Raw genomic sequence first — 14,006 nt, 5'->3', positions numbered from 1 at the left:
TTTTTTTACTATTTGAATTTTAAAAGAATATAAGGAGCAAAAAAAAAAAAGAATATAAGGAACAGCAAACTTTATTAAGTACATATTATATGTGAAGCATTGTGCTGGGCATATAGTCTTACACTAAGTCCTTCTAACAACACTGCAAGGTGGGTCATAAGATCTTTATTCTAGAAAATTTAAATAATGCATTCAAGATCACACATCAGTGAGAGAGCCAGGATTTGAACTTCAGGTTTTTAAATCAAAGCCCATGATCTTCTCTCAAGCAATAATGTAACTTTTTAATTGACAAATGCAGTACACATGCACCACCACCCCCAACCCTTTAAGAGTAGAGTGTATTTCCGGCAGAACATTTTGCATAACCAAATATAATAATCAAAATCGGAAAATTAGCCCTAGGTGTTGTGGCTCAGTGGATTGAGCACCGGCCTGTGAACCGGAACATTGCCAGTTCGATTCCCAGTCAGGGCACGTGCCCGGGGTTGCAGGCCAGATCCCTGGTTGGGGGTATGTAAGAGGCAATGGGTTGATGTTTATCTCCCTCTCTTTCTCCCTCCCTTCCCCTCTCTCTAACAATAAATAAAATCTGCCCTGGCTGGTGTGGCTCAGTAGATTGAGCGCCAGTCTACAAACCAAACGGTTGTCAGTTTGATTCCCAGTCAGGGAACATACCTGGGTTGCAGGCCAGGTCCCCCACAAGGGGCGCATGAGAGGCAACCACACATTGATGTTTCTCTCCCTCTCTTTCTCCGTCCCTTCCCCTCTCTAAAATAAATAAATAAAATCTTTAAAAATAAGTAAATAAAATCTTTCTTAAAAAATTTTTTTAAGTATCATGAAGTTAATACTGGTATAGTACAACCAACTAACACTCAGATCCTGTTTAAGTTTCTGCCACTGTACCAATAATATACTTGAAAGGGGAAAAAAAAACATTCCAGAATCCCATGTTACATTAACTGGGTTGGCCAGAAAGTCCATTACCTTCTTTCCATACAATGGCTCTAGTAGTACTCAGTTGTCTTAAACTTCACTCAAAACAATTCTGTTAGACTGCATTGGGACAACTGTCATACTGGTGTGCATTAAAAAAAAAAACTTATCAAAACTGGTGAATTTTTGTTCAGCCATTTTAATAATGAAGATGGAAGAAAATATGCAACATTTTCAGTATATTATGCTTTATTATTTCAAAAAAGGTAAAAACACAACCAAAATGCAAAAAAAAAAAAAAAATATTTGTGCAGCATGTGAAAAAGATGCTGTGACTGATCAAACATGTCCATGTGGTTTGTGAAGTTTCTTGGTACTACTGACATTCCGGCAGCACCCCTGGTCTCTACCCACTAGAAGCCAACAGTGGGATATAGCCGACATACTCCAAATATCCAAATCAATAAAGTTACTGGTGAAAATTAAAAATGTGTCTTTTATTTTATGGAAAACACCATAGAGACTTTTTGGCCAACCCAATACAACCCTTTAGAAGTTGAAAGGAATCAATTACTTTATCTAGTCTACAAAAAGTCACTGAGCATGTGACATGTGCAAGGCACTGTTTGATGGCACAGCGGACAATAAGACAGTTAAGGTTCTTCTACTTCCAAAGAGTTTACATTCTAGTGAAGAATGACTAATAAGTAAACTAATAATTTCAGATTTGGCCAAGTGCTATCTATGACTGGATAGCTGGGAAATGGCCATCTAAGAAGCTGAAACCTGAATGAGGAGAACATACCAGCACTGGGAGAAGAGCATCACAAACAGAGGGAAGAGCAAAGACAGGACTCAGTATTTTGAAGGAAAAGAAAAGATGCCAGTGTACCCACAGAGTCTTGAGGAGAGGCAGTGGGAACTAAGTGGAGATAAGACTGGATAGGTTGAAAGAACACACAAGACAGGATTTTAAATTTCATAACTAAGAGGTAATGAAAACTTTGGTATGGTTTAATTTACATTTTTAAAAGATGATTCTGGTGACTGAGAAGAGAATGAACTGAAATCAGTTAAAAGCTATTTCAGTAGGCCTATGAGATGATGGTGGCTGAGACTAGGCTGGTAGAAATGAAGATGTCAAATAGGAGACAGATTCAAATGATATTTTAGAGACCAAGAAAAACTGATGATCGAGTAGATATGAGGCATAAGGAACCAAGAGGATTCAGGGATAACTCCTAGGTTCCAATTACTGAGATTGGAAAGACTGAGAGAAGAATAAAACAGGAGAAAGAGTTTTATTTTGGAACTCTTCAGCCTATTAGATCATTTACATAAATGAGTGGTAATAGGAAGCAGGCAAATGAATAATGTGTCCAGAGCTCAACCAAGAAGTCAAAACCAGAAACATAAATTGAGACTTATCCACATATACATTGCATTTAAAACAGTAAGTTGAATGAGACGGCGTAGGGAAAGAATTTAGAAAGAGAAGGGAAAAAAGTCCAGGACTAAACTCTGGGATTTGCCAATTCTTAGAGGCAGGAAGAGGATAGAAGATTCTAAAATAGTATGACAAGGTATGAGGTAGGAGAAAAACAAAGACTATGTCTCATAAGCTAACAGAAGCAAGTAGATGGGCAGAAAATACTGGTCAACAATACTGAATGCTACAGCAAGATGTGGGTTTGGTAAATGCAATTCACTGGTAACCTTGACTAGAACAATTTCAGTGGTGAGATGGTGCTGGAGTAGGTTGAAGAGCAAAGGAAAGTGGAAAGAGCATACAAAGACAACTCATAAAAATTTGCTTGAAAGAAGATGAGAGAAATGGGACAATAGCCAGAGGATAAGAATGTGGAACCATGAGAGGGTCTGTTAAGAGATTTCTGTATCTCCACTGTCCAGTAAGGTAGCCAACAGTCACATATAGCTACTGAACAACTGAAATGTGGCTACCATATTGGACAGTGTAACTTTGGGGCATATTTGTATACTACTAAAAATGACCCAACAGAAAAAGAAATATTGGAGAAGGAATCCAGAGCACAAGTGGGGGAACCTACAAATGATATGATACAACACAAGTGAAGCAAGGCCCGAAATTACAGAACCATAGGAAACAATGAAACCTAAAATCAGGATATATCTTAAACCTGGTTGGAATCCGAAGCACAGGCTAAACTACAGAAAGCTTTAAAAGCTAAGTAGTAGAAAAAGGGAAGGTAATTCATACCTATTGAGTACCTATTAAGAGCCAGGCATGTTCTAAGTAACAAATTATTTCTGTTATTCCCAAACATTACCAAGCAAGAGCACTGATGCCCTGAGGGGTAAAGCAACTTCACTGAAATCACACATTTAGAGAAGGTCAAGATCTGAACACAGGCCTACTGACTTACTCGAAAATTAGAATATCCCCACTCCATAAGGTGCTAGATTAAGAACCACTCAAATGCTTCTGTACCTGGAAATAAATAACAAGTGACATACCAATCTGATATAGCCATCTACTAGTGCCAACAAGCCTGGAGGTACTAGGCCAACAGCAAAAACTGTCCCCTCAATACTATCCACAAAGATAGTTAAGGATCACTTATTTAACAGCTATTTTTAAATGTTTTAATCCAGTGGAAAATACCTTTATTGAGACAAGAGGGAAAATGTACATTCTTGTAACTTAGGTTATCACTATACCGAACACAGGAGTTATCAATCAGAAAACTGGCATTGCTTTACCGTAAGTATTAAATAATATTTGAGCATCATAGAAAAGTAAGTAGAAACCTACCATCTCTCCAGTTTGTAAATGAAGACAGAAATTATTAAATTGAACCTAATCAGTTATTAAATTACAGCTTAGGTTATTTTATATTTTGTGTGGGTAAGATCATCCAGATTTGTGCCGTCCAGTATGGTAGCCACTGCTGCTACTTAAATATAAATTAAAGAAAATTAAAAATTCAGTTCCTCAGGTACACCACCTGTCAAGTGCCCAAAAGTCACCTGTGGCTAGTGGCTACTCACTGGACAGCACAGAATCCTTTAATCATCACAGAAAATCTTGTTGGACAGTGATTAGATCTTCAATTTTCCTTTTGACTTTTTCAGGAGGGCCAATGGAAAGGGCAACTCAAGACCTGACTTTTCCAAATTGGTCACTAATCAGCTGAGCAACTATGTATATATCGCTTAGCAGTGCTTCTAAAAATGTACATTTTGAATCATCTGCAAATCCTGTTAAAATGTAGATTCTAATTCAGTAGGTCATAAGATGGGGTCAAGATTCTGCACTTCTAACAAACTGCCATGTGATGCTAACACTGCTGGTCCAGAAACCACACTCTGAGTACCAAAGTCTTAGATCTCTGTGCACCTGTTTCTTCAGTTGTCAAATGATGTACCAGGAGCAAGATAATGCCCATGACCTCTCTGTATACACTAACATTTTACAGTTTTTTTGGTTATACAGAATTAAATTCATGGAGATTTCATACTCTCTGCAGAGTCAGTATCTTTCCTAAAGTAAATGCTAGAATTCTAACAAACAATTTTTGTGATGTCATTTTTCCCCATGAAAAGACATATCAAATTTAAAAATGTTATTTGCTATATAAACTTTCAATCTCTATACAACTTTTCTGAATTGGATTTAAAAAGCTGGCATGTATGAAAGACATACTTCTAAAAACTATCAGAGTGACACCTTGTATTTTCCAAATATGCAGTTCATGGATAAAAAAACAATGCTGGATACAGTCTATACAGTTACCTTAAAAGCATCAGTCTCACATGAAAAGCAACTCCCTGGAAAAGGCCATTAATTATAATAACATTATTGTTGTTTTTGTAAGTCATGACTGTGAGCCATGAAACTGATCAAAATCCCCAAAACACTGGCAGGCTGTAGAGTAATGTAACTGCCCACAAAACAGGCTGAAGGAGCTGACAGGAGACAGCCAACAATGCCACAAAGAATTTGCTTTTGAGGCATCTTCTTTCTATGTTAACAGGGGCCCTAGAAAAACACATGGTTCAAGCAGGCAACAAGAACACGGAGCCAGATAGCAGTGGTAAGGCTAAACATTTCATAAGGCAATATACCTCACAGTAAAAAAGCTAAGATATCCAGTTTGTTTATAAATTCTGAATTATGTATGACAGCTAATTACCTATATTCTTAAAAACACATACACAGGAAGTACTTGTTCAACTTCTAGGTGACAGGATGCTTTGAAAATCTGTACACATTTATATTTGTATTTTTATATTTTCTTTAGTAGGAAATATATTTTAAAGTTTAAGTTAAACTTTATTAAAGTTCCTCTATATAAATCATGAAATGCTTTTCCAAAATCTCTCCAAAGATTTAATTCACATTAACAATACACTTTATTGCCCACAAAACTCTTCAAGGAAGTCACTTTGAGAAAATAGTGTACATAGGAGTTTTCTATTCTCATTTTTAAAACAAACTGCTATTCTCAATCTTTTTCTTCTCAGTCTTATTTTAAGCCAATCAGCTTAAACAGTTGCTTTTTAGAATCAGTCAAAATATTTTAATACCAAATTTCAGTGTATGTCCTAAATGTGAAACTGTAGAGCCAACATATCTTTTAAAAAGACTGATGAAAAACAGTGCCTATAAACAATACCTACTTCAAGTTGTCTTCATTAAAACTGAAAATTCATACAGATCAGGAGAAAGCACTATGTATAAATTCCACCAGAATGAAAAGCTCATATTCACGTGAACTATATTCTACCTTTACCACTTACTCATTTAAACTAATTTCTACATATTTTTTAAAGATAACTTTTACATTACCAATGAAAACAAAAGGTTAATGTCTACCCACACCATAAAAGTACTATCTGTCCTTTGTAAATAATCTGTAACAAGTCTCTCTCAATTGGGATCAAACATTTACTTGTAGGAACTGACCAGCTAATTTTACCTTTCCTCTCAACAAACATTATAAAATTCCACCTGTAGGATATACAATCTTTAAAAAATGCAATTTAAGAAGTAATTTTGTTTTTAGAGAAATTGCAGCTACTCCTGAGAGAGAGAGAGAAATGTAATGTGGACAGAAACATTTTAGCCTATCATTTAAAAAATACAGTGTATAAAAAAAGGCCACGTAGCAGTCCGTGGGCAGGATGAGTCATCATCACCAACTCAAGACTTGCAGCACTTCAAGCTTCCTCCTACCCGACCCCATCCCCTTCAGCAATGTACCCTGAGTCAGCAAACCTTACCATTTTGTCAGTTATGAATTCTCACGATGCTTAAATGAACATGCAGAACACTGAAACACATTTAGTACTAGCACTTGTCATTAGAACATGTGCTTTTTCTATTGCAAAATTAACTGATCTTCAAATCAATCTCCTCTAGATTCTTAATTACAGATAGTGGTCAAAAGCTACTTTTAATCCTCCTTTGCAACAAGTGAACTCCAAATTATGATGATATATAAAAATTTTATAAACAATTCTCCATTTCCCAGAGGTTTTTTGTTTTTCTTTTTCCCCCTTAATAGTAATGATCTAGAATAGATGATAAAACATATCCTGCTCAAATCTGGCTTTTTCTAGATGACAGCAATTACTGAATGTAGAACACCAATAAGCAATTTTACAAGTTTCATAAGACAATACTCATTAAGTGATGTAGCATGTATGTGTGTGAAAGGACTTCACATGTCTTGGCACATAGCAAGTCCCGCATAAATATGTTTGAACTGAGTGCCAAAAATATGTAAAGTTTCTTCCAACCAATTCAAAATTACTTTTCAGACATTAAAAATCTGACGTTCCTAAGAGAAATATAGTGGTAATTCCCTCTTTGGACCCTACATTCACCTAGTCAGATTACTCTTCCTATCTCAGTTTCCCAGCGTTGAAAGAGAGGCTACGTCTAATCAGAACTTAAAAAAATAAGGCAAAAAGAATCAAGCAATCAGAAAATTACTCTGAAGCTGTTTACGCTTCATTTCGTCCCTTGTTAACTTTTTTCAACAAATCATCTTGTATCCGTTCTTTTAAAAAAGTTAATACTGAGTCTGACTTTTAAAGGCATTTTTACCACTGAAGGAAAGAACACGAATTTTGCTGCAAATGCAGTAGGCTTCCAAGTCCACATCACCAGTTCCCTTCACTGGACTTTTTCCAATAAGCAAGCAAAAGAAAAAACAGGAATCAAAAAGATCCTGCTTCATAGAACTCCCACCTAACACCTGAATCAGTCGCGTCTCATTACTAAAATCAGGAACAAAAGGCGGCCCAAACATCTTTACTTTTCTGTGCACCTCACCAAATCAGATAAAAACGCACAGTGAAGTCCCTTTTTAGTGAACTGATAAAAAATAAGTTTTTCATTTGGGTACTTTCACAGACCACAGCTCATTGTCCCGAAAGCGGCTAAGGAAAAGCTGCAGCAGAAGAGGGTAGGAAATTAAGAATTCCGACTCACGAGTTTTCTGTATCTCATTTATGGCTAGACTCAAAACTTGGGCAGAGGACTTCAGGGCTCCAAGACAAGCCGGTTAAGTGGTGCGCGCTACGCAATTTGCAGAGTGCACTGGAGACTTTGCCCGGCCGGAGTCAGCTGAGGCCGAGTCACTGGAATGGGATGGGGGAGGAGACGCGGGCGCAGTTCGACAGGCAGCGTGCCAGAAAGGCCAGACTCCGCGCCACCTCAAGCTCTCCGGGACGCGCCCCTCCCAGCCGCCGCCCCTAACTCGCAGCCCGGCTGGGCTTCGAACCCGCGGACCCAAGAGCGGGTGGAGATACTGCAACCAGCAAGCGGGGCTCTGGGAAAGGCGGGCGCGGCCCAGACCCGCCGCCGGCGAGGGGCGTGCCGGGTGGGAGGGGCGCGCCAGCCGCTTTGCCGGCCCCACGCGGGGACCCCCGGCCCACCGGCCGCGCGGGGACACGCCGGCCAGGCCCAAGCTGGCGAGTCGGCAGGCGGGCAGGGGGCGGGTGAGAGATGGAACAAAAGCGCCTTTGTTGAGCCGCGGCCGCCAGAGGGTCACATACAATGGAGGAGGGAGCCAGCTCTGCCACTGCCGGGCCCGCCGCGGCGCCCTCCCGAGCCGCCCCGCCGGCGCGCCCAACACACGTACACACACACACTCACGGGACTTCTCCGACTCATCGAGGGAGTGCGGGGCCCGCGGACAGCCCCCAATGTCGGCTCAGGTCTCCGGCTGTGCTGGCGGCAGCGGAGTCTCCGAGGCTCTCGCTTTGCCGCAGTCGCCGCCATGTAACCCCGACCCGCGAGAGAGGGCGAGGGAGAGGGGCGGGGCCTCCCGGTGACACGCCCCCACACGTCACAGGCTCACTCCACGAGTTCCCCCGCCCCCGCCCAGCCCCGCGTCTGCACGCGCTGGAATTTCCAACAACCGTGACTGGTCGCTGCGTGCTGCGGGGGTGGCTAGAGGCACGCGGGCTCATCAGCTGCCTCACTGGGTTGGGCCTGGGTGGCGGGGAAGCGGACAAACGGCCTCCTCTCTTCTGTTTTCCCCAGCACTAGAGCACAAAGTGTCATACCTCTTATGACCATTTGCTGTGCATCTACTACATGCAAGGCCCTGGGCACCCAAGAGGACTAGGCCTTCGTCCCTGTCGCTGGGATGGGCTGGGGAACAGAAGGGTGAACCTGAAGATGGATTGACTGGAAGACCACAGCCCATTTACAAGACAAACATGTTAGGGACCAAGTGCTAAGAAGGCCAATACTTCTGCCTGAGGGTATGGAGGAAGGCTTCTAAGTAAGGTCGTCACTGGTGACCTTTAAACTGGATCAAAAGGAACCGATATAACCTGAGGAGGTGAGGTGGAGGGTGTTCCTGGGATGAAACTCTGTGCGCTAAGATGGAGACAGGGAGCACCTGGCTTTTTGCAGGAACTTGGGCTAGGACAATTTGACAGAAGTGTAGAATTTGGGAAGAGGTGTACTGGAAAATGTGGATTGGTACCTTCTTAGGCCCACTTAGATGAAAAGCAAGCTTACTTTATCATGGCTTATTGAGTCGAAGGAGACTTTCTAGTTTTTATGTGAAATTTATGTAGATATTTATGAAATTAGAGACGCAGGTCAACATAGTTTTTCAATGACTTATCACCATTCCTGAATGAGAACCAAAAGTTTGGCAGCCCTTATCCATTATTATGACCATCTTCAAGCTTCAAACTTGAGGCAAAGACCACTTCAAAGATAACAGAGTGTCTTGAGGTGAAGTTGCTAGGATGGAGCTTAAATGTTTTATATCTTTTATATTTAAAATAATACCATCTGAATACCAGGTGTGTTGAGATAGTGAATAGATAAAATCAGGAGAAAGGGGATGCTTGTTTCAACCTCAAGATTTCTAATTCGTGGATGCAGCCTCTCTGCCACAAGAGCCCTTTTCCTGCTATCACTATACATCGCCCCTTTCTACCCCTGCTCTAGGCTCCCCTCCGATTCCTAAGACACTTTTCCTCTCTTATCCATCAGTGTTGGGTTACCAGGAGGAAGCAAGGAGAATAAATATCAAGTACTGACTTTCCTCAAGGAGCTTAAAATCTAGTGTGAGCCCCTGACTTCCAACAAAGACCTCCAAAATAACCTGTTGATCATGCAAAGCCAACTTTATTGCTTACACAGCAATAAGAGAGACCACAATGTTGACAGTCTTAGCAGTATTTCAAAGAGGGAGGTCAAGAGTAAGTTAAAAGATTTGAAGGATCTGGTTTAAGATGGTTTTTTCAGTGAAAGAGCATAGCTAAATTTATGACATAATCATTTAGGATGAGTGGACATAGGGAGGGGACAGTCTTGAAGCAAGCCTGGAAGAGTAAACAGTTCTTTGATAAACCCAATAGAGTAATCTGTTCGAGGAGGGGACTGTTTAGCCTAATAAAGGCAAGGTCAGTCAGTAGTCTTGTTCAGAAAAATAGACTTTGAGGAAGTTCTGGAAACTGCAATTAAGTTATTTGCAACTTATGTTGGGTAAGAATTTCTTGAAATTAATGTTTATGCAGACAGTTGCATGGTAAAATGTGCAGTTAGTCTTAGTTTTTAATCTTATTGTTTGGCATTCAGTTCTCAGTAATTTTCCACAAATTCATAAGTGAATAATGAATTCATTTTGGTGAGTTATGACCAGCATTTTCTTCTTAATGAAATAGAACAAAAAACTGGAGAGCATCACCCATAACAAAGAATAAACATTGTTTTGTGGAACTTTTGTTTCAATTATATACCATATTTCAACAACTGTACAATGTCATCAATTGTGATATGCCATTATTTTATATACTATTGAGAAAGTTAATACCCTATCAAAATATGATAGCCTATTGCTACATCCTGATTCAGCAATATTAAAATGGAGAAAGTACTTCTTAAAATTGACTAAATATAAGTGTGCCAATTGGGTCAAAATGTATTTCTATTGCCCATTATTGCTATGAGCTATGATGTTGTTAGAAGAAGGTAAAAACCCTGTTTTGGTGGAAGAATGCAGGAGAGGAACAGGTAAGTACTCTATAAGGCAGCTTGAGATGAGTACTTCCTGAGCAGAGATACAAATTACTTATTAGAAGGACAATTGATGACAACTGGAGACATTAGGAAATGTTAGCTAGGAAGAAAGAATATTTGAGCTGGGCTCTATTCCATTAGAAAGTATCAGGAAAAAGACATTTCTGGATGAGAGAGCAGAGTGTACAAAGGAATAAATGTGCAGGGCACATTTTGGAAAATAGGGCAAGTCTGACAGGCCTGGGAGAATGAAGACAAGTTAGCACCAGATTGAGAAGGCCTTGATTGGATGCCAGAACTTTTGGATTTATGCTAAAGGTAGTAGAAGAGGAATTTAGACGATACAACTAGTTTTTTAGAACAATAATTCTGGCATGAAAGGGAGGGAGAAATTAGATGAGCAGGAGGTTGGAGACAGGGAGAGGGTAAGAGAATTCGTTGTTTTTTTGTTACCCTGCATCCAATCTACTGTACTCTGGTAACAATACACTTATGTCTTTTAAGGGACCACCCATTCCTTTTTCCAGTAGTCCCTCCTTATCCACGATTTTACTTTCCATGGTTTCAGTTACCCGTGCTCAACTATGTTCAAAAATATTAAATGGAAAACTCCAGAAGTAAACATTCATAAGTTTTAAATTGTGTGCTCTTCTGAGTAGCATGGTGAAATCTCAAACCATCCTGCTCCATCCTACCTGGGCTGTCAATCATCACTTTGTCCACTGTGTAAGTGCTGTATATGGTACCAGCTACCCACACTTTAGCCATCTAGGTTACCAGATGGACTGTCGAGGTATCACAATGCTTATGTTCAGGTAACTCTATTTTACATAATAATGGCCCAAAAACCACTCACATAACTTTTATTACACTACATTATTATACTTGTTCTATTTTTCTTACTGTTAGACTCTTATTGTACCTAATTTATGAATTAAACTATGATAGGTATGTATGTATAAGAAAAACAGTTAAAAAAGAAAAGAAAAAAACATAGTATATTTAGGGTTCAATATTATCTGTGGTTTCAAGCATCCATGAGGGGTCTTGGAACGTGTCCCCTACAGGTATGGGGGACTACTTTTAAACTACAATACTGGAATTGTGTCATTTGGGTAATTTCATATGGGAGTTAAATGCTCTTATATTTGTATTTTAAACTGGCATTGTACAATATAAAAATTAATTCTATAATTCATGCTAATAACTTAAATTTTTAAAATTCTCCTGGGTCAGGGGGTGGAGCAGGGGAGAGCAATGGGGTAAAATTGGGACGATTATAATAAAACAACAATTAAATAAATAAATAAAAATGTTTTTAGTTCTCCTTACTTAGAATGATATTAAACAGTTATCATAGTTAACTATCTAAATTTATAACACTATGATGTGTCAAAAGGAAGAGACTGGAAGAAAGGAAAAAAAATTTATACTTTAATTCTTTAACTGCATTTTTTCCTACTTTTTGAACAAGTGGCCCCAGGAATTATGACTCCTTGAACCCTCACCCCCCAAAAGAATCCCAAGAGCCCTACTCTGAAGAAGGTAGTCAGGGAGGACTTCCCACGCATCCCCATCCCCCTCACTGACAGGGCTAGGGCAGGAGAAGTGAGAGAGCGAATACATTTCCACCCTGTGGATAAGGCATCCAAGGCCACAGCGCTGGGCTGCCCACGCTCAGAAGCAGCACTTCCTATCATAAATACGCTGGATTCATTACTTATGGAGGTAGGAAGTGGGGGGAGGAAGGAAGAGCTTGTTCTGCTGCTGGAGCACATTTTCCCATAGAAACAATGTTGTGGGTCACAGCTCTCATCCTCTCATGGTCCAGCTGCATGTGTGCTACATGGGCTTCTGAGTTGGCCTGAGAAATAACTAGCATTTGTCACATTGTTTCTCTGGGGAAAATGTATTTTCAGTTTCTAACAACCAAGTTAGAAATCAACTTCTTGTAGTATAACTCAGTCACACGGGGACTCTCTGTACCTTCCTAGCTCAGAAATGCTGAGACCATAAAGAATGGTATCTGTAAAACTCAGGTAAATGACTAAATGTCAATGAGAAGGTTATTAAAAGTCATAACTTGCCCTGGCTGGTGTGGCTGAGTGGATTCAGTGCCAGCCTGTGAACCAAAGGTCACGGATTCGATTCCCAGTCAGGGTACATGCCTGGGTTGTAAGCCAGATCCTCATTAGGGGGCATGCAAGAGGCAACTGCACATTGATTTTTTTTTTTAATTTTTAGGACTTCCAGCCAAGATGGTGCATAGGTAGACACACTGTGTCTCCTCTCACAACCAAAAGAAGGACAACAAATTTAAAAATAAAAAACAATCAGAACTGACAGAAAATAGAACTGTATTGAAGTCTGATAACCAAGGAGTTAAAGCAGAAACATTCACTCAGGCCAATATGAGGGGTGCAGATGGGCAGCCAAATGGAGAGGACTCACAGCAAAGTGGCAGCTGGAGGACTGGGACAGGCAAGGTGTGGTTGGCAGGCTGGGTGGTCCTGCATTCATATGTGGATAAACTGGGAGGAACAACTAGGGAGCAAGACAGACTGTGCAACCCAGAGTTCCAGAGCAGGGAAATAAAGCCTCAAAGCCTCTGACTGAAAATGGGGGGTTGCGGGGGTGGGAGAAATGCCCAGACTCACAGGAGAGTTTGTTGGAGAGACCCACAGGGTCCTAGAACATACACAAGCCCACCCACCTGGAAATCAGAACCAGAAGGGCCCAATTTGATTGTGAGTAGCAGGGGAAGAGACTGAAAATCAGCGGAGAGTGGAGCAAGCAGCATTGTTCCTTCTCTGACCCCTTCCCCACATATAGCATCAAACCCAGCAACTTGGGTTACCCCACCCTGGTGAACACCTAAGGCTCTGCCCCTCATTATGTAACAGGCACTCTGAGACCAAAAAAAAAAAAAAAAAATGCCCTAAATGAAAGAACAAATCAAAACTACAGAAAAAATACAACTAAATGACAAAGAGATAGCCAACCTATCAGATGCACAGCTCAAAACACTGGTAATCAGGATGCTCACAGAATTGGTTGAATAGGGTTGCAAATTAGAGGAAAAAAATGAAGGCAATGCTAAGTGAAAAAAAAAAAGTATACAGGGAACCAACAGTCACGGGAAGGAAACCAGGACTCAAATCAACATTTTAGAGCAGAAAGAAGAAACATTCAACCAGAACAGAATGCAGAAACAAGAATTCAAAAAAAATGAGAGGCTTAGGAACCTCCAGGACATCTTTAAACATTCCAACATCCAAATCATAGGGGTGCCAGAAGGAGAAAAGGAAAGAGCAAGAAATGTAAAACTTATTTGAGTACATAATGAAGGAGAACTTCCCTATTCTGGCAAAGGAAATAAACTTCCAGGAAGTCTGGGAAGCTCCAAGAGTCCCAGAGAAGTTGGACCCAAGGAGGCACACATCAAGGCACATCATAATCACATTAGCCAAGATTAAAGATAAGGAGAGAATCTTAAAAGCAGCAAGAGAAAAGAAGACAATTACATACA

At 40.3% G+C, this 14,006-nt stretch overlaps 1 protein-coding gene across 2 annotated transcripts in view; it reads right to left on the bottom strand.

Annotated features, from left to right (window-relative positions):
* MAPK6 (mitogen-activated protein kinase 6) overlaps nt 1-8,258 on the bottom strand; it is a 40,859-nt gene extending 32,601 nt beyond the window's left edge. Inside the window, exon 1 of one of the 2 annotated variants that reach the window (XM_028507520.2) lies at nt 8,087-8,258. The gene's annotated coding sequence lies outside the window, so the exon portion shown is untranslated. Of the gene's footprint in view, nt 1-7,420; nt 7,570-8,086 lie in introns of those variants that run through there. The other variant, XM_028507521.2, reaches the window with a different exon arrangement.
* Between the last annotated feature and the right edge of the window lie 5,748 nt (nt 8,259-14,006).

The sequence above is a fragment of the Phyllostomus discolor genome, chromosome 1 (assembly GCF_004126475.2).
Source record: "Phyllostomus discolor isolate MPI-MPIP mPhyDis1 chromosome 1, mPhyDis1.pri.v3, whole genome shotgun sequence".
In the NCBI taxonomy this organism is placed as follows: Eukaryota; Metazoa; Chordata; class Mammalia; order Chiroptera; family Phyllostomidae; genus Phyllostomus; species Phyllostomus discolor.
This window is presented reverse-complemented; position numbering and strand designations above follow the sequence as displayed.